The sequence below is a fragment of the Toxorhynchites rutilus genome, chromosome 1, assembly GCF_029784135.1.
Source record: "Toxorhynchites rutilus septentrionalis strain SRP chromosome 1, ASM2978413v1, whole genome shotgun sequence".
Classification (NCBI taxonomy): Eukaryota; Metazoa; Arthropoda; class Insecta; order Diptera; family Culicidae; genus Toxorhynchites; species Toxorhynchites rutilus.
The window spans coordinates 162,910,920-162,918,559 of record NC_073744.1 but is presented as its reverse complement, the minus strand read 5'-3'; positions in this window follow the sequence as shown (position 1 = coordinate 162,918,559).

The following is a 7,640-nucleotide window of genomic DNA, read 5'->3' as shown; positions in this document are numbered from 1 at the left end:
TTGTGGGTAGCGGTGGACCTTGACAGTTCGGTGAGTCATGTTTGCGCTACCAAAATTGGTAGCAGAAAATAGGGCACGCAAAAGTAGAAGTAATATTGTTTTTTATCCCATCTGTTTATTTTAGTAGGCTCATTTAGCAACCTCAGCTACAGAGCAGAACTTGTTCGTGTAAATTTTAATCTAACGATAATTTTCTTGTATATTACACAGCAATTAGAAAATTAAAAACGGCGATAGTTGCTTCCTTCTTAATTGGATCGTTTGTTTGAGAACCCCCATAAACGGCACTTTTATCAGAATTGACTTTTTGGCAGTTTTTGAGTCCTCGAGGGTACCTATATCGACTATCAAAATTTTAAAAAAAGTAAGATCTACGAACCACCTTAAATCGGGGTTGCAAATGTTCGTTTGTTTGAGAAACCCCATAAGTCCACGTTTCCAATTATCACCACGGGCGGCACTGCAAATGATATAAGGTACACCGGGGCAAGTTGAAACGATTTTTTCGAAGTTCAACTTGAAAGTTATATTAAAAAAATCACTAAATCACTGAATTGAAATCTGTTTGCAGCATATACAAGGTATAACAGATGTCTTTCGATAAAAAATAGGGATTCACACTGGATGTTTCGAAAAAATATCAATTTTTTTCACATCCAATGTTTCAACTTGTCCTGAGAGCGGGGTAAGTTGAAACGCGAACTATCATGAGTTTATTGTGCGGTTTTGCTTCTCGAACTGATTTATGAAACACTAAATTGAAGGAATTACATATAAACAATTGTGAAAAGGGGTTTTGGTACACGTGAGATGTGAAGGAGTAGTCTGATATACGCAAAATGGAAACTACCCAGCAAACATTAAATCGTATAATTTTGCACGTGCCAAGTCTTACAAGAAGTCCGAATAAATCAGAATCGCATATAATATCAATCAAAGTATGTATCGTGTATATTTGAAATTGCATAAAATGTAAAAACTCGATTTTATATACCATTATCAAATTAAGTCGCAATTCGGTGTAAGAAACATCAATTTTATTATGTATATTGTCGTAAAATATATTTAATCCGCATCGTATGCGTATATTACGCTGATGCAGTTTATGTGTCGTATAAGCGTATAATTTAAATCGATTCAGTACTGTAGTAAATCGTGTTGCATGCTGAAGAAAATCATGAAACAGTAATCATATTAGATCCTAATAAAGAACATATTACATCATATTGAAATGTCAATGAAATTCTGATGCACTCGAAAGTTTTAACTGCTGTTGAATTAAATTTCAGATAGCCGCGCAAGACAGTTGGTGGATGATAATCCAGACGACCGGAGTTCGAACCCACATCAGAGCAGTTTTCACCAAACATCAATCTGTGTCATTTTAAACATTCATATTCCACTCCCAACATAAGTCAATCAATCAATTATTATTTCTACGAACATAAATACTCATATATAAAAATGGCGATTCGTGAGGTTATAATAAACATTTCACGAACATATTTTGCGCCATTTGTTTTTTTTTTCTATGTCTGTAATAAATCGTATATGAGTATGGCAAAAGTCGTATTTGGTGCTTTGACAATTCAGGAATATATTCATATTAGATCGCAATTCAATTCCAACATAATCGCTATTATAGCCGGTCAAAGTTGCATATTCATCCAAATAAATTCGGTAAGCATTTGCCATGTATGTATATGGCCTCCACTTTTGCATGCATATGCCAGTTAGGCGCATTATATGCCAACAAAATTTTAGGGCATATGATGTTATATATACGCTTGTTATGCGATTTAATGTTTGCTGGGTACATACATAACGCACTCGAAAAGGGAGGAGGAGATGACTTGTGGAAACTTGTTTAGAAATAAATCCAACTAAATCTAAACATTTTTATGCAAATGACCATTAAATGCTACATTTTATGCTATGTAGAGAAGAGGGAGTCTAAAATAGTAAAAAAATGCGTTACGTAATATTTAAACGACCCCTTGTTGCAAAATTAACAAATTCTACTTATATCATGTCTGTGTATTTATAAATTATGCAGAACATACTGAGGAACGAAATATGAATTGTTCTTATTTTTTAAATTTATCATCATTCATTCATACAACAATCATCGACAAATAACGTCCGGAATGATTAAAAAATAATCGATTTTCACTGGTTTCAACTTACCCCAGGGTTGAAAAAACATGGGTTGAGTTTAGATGCTCAGAGCTTCACGAAAAAAGATCTTTCAGTTTAGTTTTCAAAAACACTACACTTGATTATCCCTATTTGATTACCTGACGTGCGATTTGACGTGGAGATATTTTTGAAAAAATCAATGTTTTCGAACTGATTCAGTCAGCGCGCAAAAATGTTTGTTTAGATTTCACAGATCAAGGAAAAGTAAACAACGGCGCGGATTGCGTTAAAGCATTCCAATATTCTGGCAATGGGTGTCATAAGGTGGGTTGAAAGATCATGTATACTATATATATTTTTATCACGTCAATCTATTCCTTGTAAATGTTATGATTTCCGTTTCAACTTACCCCAAATTTCAACTTGCCCCGGTGTACCTTACAATTTTATTCATCGTTCACCAATGCGGCAAAAAGCATGCGCAACTTAACTTAATCGGATTGTCTTCTGATTCGGATTGTGACTCGGATACGACCCCTAAATGTAAGTGTGGTGTTCGGCGAACAGCAGAATACAAAGCGCCACTGTCTTTCGTATTTTTCGGGTTGGAAATTCGTTCGAAAGTCCTGGAGCAATAAGCGTATCGTTGTGCTTGCTCTGCCTTGCGAATGCTTCGGATAGGTATAGTTAGCCCTCAATTAAAAACTGTTGAAGTGCACGAACTAAGCTAATGGCAGGCAAAGTTCCGTAGTACTGTGCGCTTCTCATATATTACGTAACGCAAAAAGTATTTTGAAATATCCTCGATCTTCGTCCATAACGTATTTTTATATTCCTTATGTATTAAGAATCAAACAAATAATACTTACCCGACCCCTCTTACTCCTCCCTCCTTTAATACAGAACATAACTTTAAAACAGACTTATTACTATTTGGCATGAGCATTATGAACATTAGAAGTACATAAAATTTAATTGAATCACTTCAAAACCACTAACTATACCGCTGAATTCTCGTTTTTCTTAGAAACCCCCTAAGTCCACCAACTTCTTCAATGATATATTTTGAGCTTAACCTGTTATATTGATAAAGTAGTGGTCCCAAATAATATGTTTTGAGTCTAATAATCGAACCTCATACAAACTCATATAAACTCATACAAACAAATTGGAGGACCAGGTCAAAATTTTGAAAAAACATTTTTTTGTCGTTTTCTTGCAAGTTTGTCATATGGACTTATGGGGTTTCTCAAAAAAACGATTCATTTATAGCTGAAGGATTTTTCATGAGGGGAAATTTTTCAGCTTGAGCTTATCATTAAGGCGCGATTTCTGCGGGCATTTTTGAATTGCGCCTGTTTTTCATTTCAAGTTTGTTCCATTCTATAATTTATGTTTTTTTATTAACAAAAAAGCAACAAAATAATAAATTCAAGAAAATAGATTTTTTCGACAGATGAAGCGCAGCGCGTACTGTTAGGTAATTATCTGTTTCTTTTGTCCTTAAACACTGTAGAGTATAATCGATCATAGGAAATATCAGTTCTTCTCCACTCGTGTTTTGATTGAACCCTTGTCACGCTATACAAAACCTTTTTCGCCTTTTACACCACAGACAGAATGAGGGACTTATCGGTTGATAGCTAATTAGACACTTATTCCATAGCACAAATTTTATTTCCAACAAACATGTTTAGTTTTTACATGTTTAAACATAACAATTTCTTTTTAGCTTCTTGCTTCCTAAACGTTCCACAGACATTTAAAAATCCTTCCTTTTCCAACGATTGGAATTGAACTATTCCTTCACATGTGGGGCTTATGATGGTAGTCGTATGTTGTCTGCATTGCTCTTATCCTTGCGGTTATTTTCTTCCTCGTCCTGCCTCCTGTCAATTGTACATTCAGTCCGCTGCGCTTAACGATGGACAACCACACCACCATTTGAAAATAATTTTTTAATTCCAAGTCTTTTCAGACTATTCTGCATTGAATATCTAAATGACTTCCAAAGGCCTTGTTGTTATGTCGTAGGCCAACAGTGAACACAATGTTTACTCGTTCGCCGTATATTCATGAGTACAATATCCATTTATACCGGTAGCTACTAATTCTCTATAACTCTGTTTTTCTAAGTTCATTGATTTAGTTTACGACATAATCCTTTAAGTAGCCTACTTTCTGGATTTCACAAGTTTCACTGATGAATTTACTTCAAGAATGTTTAAAACTATTTTCTAAAATGGTTCTTTTTGAAAAATCGGTATTATAGGCTAGCTTCCGATGAATAATTTGAACTGACTGTTTAGACAAGAATATTAACCTAACAGTAGTGCAGTTAATTCATTAGAACTGTAATTCGATACAACAAGTGCTCTCCCTTCAAATATCCATTTTTTTGCCAATCTGAATATCCAGCACTTTTAATGTTTTTGTTCATTGTTCGTATCTCCCAGATCCTTAAAAATCATATTTTAAATATCTGGGGAAGAGTTTGTTCCTCAATACTTTCATATACGCTAACCATTGGGCCCTATTATAGAAATCGAATCGAGAATTCGACATAATCACTATCACTATTACACAGAGTAAAACCTGGAATTATAGAAATCGAGGAAAACTGCTCGATTCGTTAGCAAGCTCGAATGTCAGCGGTTGTGATGAAATATTTTGAAACAAGCTTGAAATGTTTCACGAAGCACTATAGAAAGGATGCCAAATCTTTTTTTGAGGCATCTGCTATGAAAATGTATTTCCAAAAGTGTTAATATGGGTTTGTTTTGGAGAAAACTGATATTCCCTCAATTCCCTCAAAATATAATTATTAGAAAATGAATCTTTTCATTTATTTTCACAACTGCAATCTATGGAATTCCGTAAGGATTCACACATAAATTCCACTTTTTTAAGGAAAACATTTTTTTTTATGTAATTCTCTTTTAGCGTCGATTTCTTGTTGTAGCGGCGTCAATAGCTTTATTGTATTGGGCCACCACCTTTGACCCTGAATTCTAGCTTGTTGTGTGCTAGTGTTTATTTACTTTTCACCTCATGTCAATCCAAATCTGTAATTTAAAAAAATCATTATTGTTTTGCAAGACATTTTAGCTTTAGCATATGGTATAGAAAGTTTGATATAGTATAGCAATAAAAATTAAAATTGCTAACAAAAGTAACACGTACTAACATACGCTAGCAGGAATAAGACATTTTTAGGTAGGAAATTCGTTTGATAGTAATTCAAATAATATGATAAAATTTACTTATGAAGTTGTATGTATCGTAGAAGAAACACCTACTTTCTGGCATTCTGAACCAAGACGCATTGATGGTCTCAGCGCATAAGGCTCCTCACTGAATTCCTCCCACGTTTCCTTAACCGGGATTTTATTTGAACTGCCTCCACAAATACCTCGAGCAATGTTTACATTCGCTTCCTTGGTACAACGAGTCGTTCAAACAGGTGGTGATTTGTCTGTCCACTCGTTTTCAGCCACTGAAATATGTGCTGGAAGTAAGTTCTGCATTGTAAATTATAACATAATTAATATGAATAATGTTGGATTGGCAGCACCGTAAAACAAATACTGATCAAAACAAACGAACATGTGTTGTAAATTGCATATATTCAAGCGTTTCTGAAATGTTTCCTAAAGGAAAATATCAGGGACGCTGAAAAATTTCTCTATTGAAAGAAAAATTTTAACGCTTTCGCGTGAGTTCTGTTACAATACTAAAAAATTTATTCAAAAGTTTCACAATATATACATGGTTCCTTAAACTAAGATTGACGAGGAACATCTCCTCTCTCTCTCTTGAAAACCGATAACATATCGGTTTCGTTTAGATCATCTACCTTCCTTGTCCCTTCTTCTAGCGTATGGTAACGTGCAGTCTGAGACGGCTGCACTACCCTAAGAAAATACCTTAAGTTTATAGCACCTCGTCGGTGCGCCTATCTTATTCTTGGATTTCCCCTTTCCATCCTTCGCTCTAAATAACATCCTTTTATTTTATTACACCCTGCTGGTGTATCTGGCTGAGCGCAGCTAGGGATGGAAAAGGGTAATAAAAATGCATCCTAAATGATGCATGCATTAAATTGTTTACCGGACGCTATTTAAATATTCGTCCATTCTGAATTTATGACCGGCAATAATTTCGAACTACAAGCGTTTTCTAGCCTAACAAAACACTTGAGCTCTTACATCTTTTAATTGCCTTACATTGGTCCTTTCTAAACGTTTCTATACCTCGCTTGGAGGTCTTTTCTAAATATAATCTCAAATATTGCTTATCTTATGGATCTGTAACTCGATCCGCGATAAGCCTCAGCTGTCCGTAACATTCCGGACTCCGTAAATCTACTACATAGATTTACTCAATTATAGACAACTATCACGGTTTAAAATAATAGGAATATTTCTTGATTCTTCCTGAACTCTATTTAGCCGTATCATGTCTAATAACGAAGGCGGATTATCATTTCTTCTATTATTTTGTCTATTACTTCTTCTCTTTAATTTTATGTATACGTAAATTCCTACTATTATAATCATTGAAATAACAGTTATGGTACCTCCAAATGTATATACGTGTTTCTTTTTTATAAAATCGTCTTCAGGTATTACTGTATCCTTTATATCTACCTTTTCATATGGATTTCTACTCGAGATAGTTGTATTCAAATTTTCATTTATGTTTGGTTTTTCTAGTACATATGGTAGTTTCTGAATAGGTTTAAAAAATATTCTAGCTTCCCCGTTATGTCCAGATATTTGGGCATAACGAATAGTTTTTTCTGTTAGGATCTTACAATCTGGGAACAGTTCTATGATCGCGTTCTTATAAGGCGGTGACATGGCTACATTATTACAATGGATTATTATCTTGCTAGGGTCGCTCGTTGTGTACAATATAGAGTTGATCTTATTCAATTTTGTTAACATGGTGTATGGTTCTTCCATCATCTTTGTTGAGCATTTTTGTTTTATCGTTTCATGAAGTAATGCTCCAGCTATGCAATCTGGAACTCTGGTTAATTCTGGCTGATTTACCACATAATGACTTTCATTAAGCTTTATTAAATTTCCATCTGGGTAAAAAAATTCATGTTTATTATTAATTGCTATTACATGGTGATCTATTTTTATAACACTTCCTTTTTCAGGAATAGGGATTACATTGAATACTTCGAAGTTTTCCTTATTAATAATTACATTTTCCATTATTATATTTACTGTTCCATTTTCAATTTTAATGTTGTATTTAACTGCAAGTGGGTCTCTAAGGATTGAGTATCCTTCTGGTAATTGCTTCTTTATATTTTGAATTGCCTTTTGCATTTCATTTTCGGCTAAAGGGTGAGTCTTAATTATCCTGTATTTTCGAGTTATGCCATCAATCAATTGCAAAGCTAACGTTGTGGTCTCAAAACATTTTCTTGCGAATATATTAGTTCTTTCTTCGGAATACTTTCCCTTCAAAGATAACATTCCTTC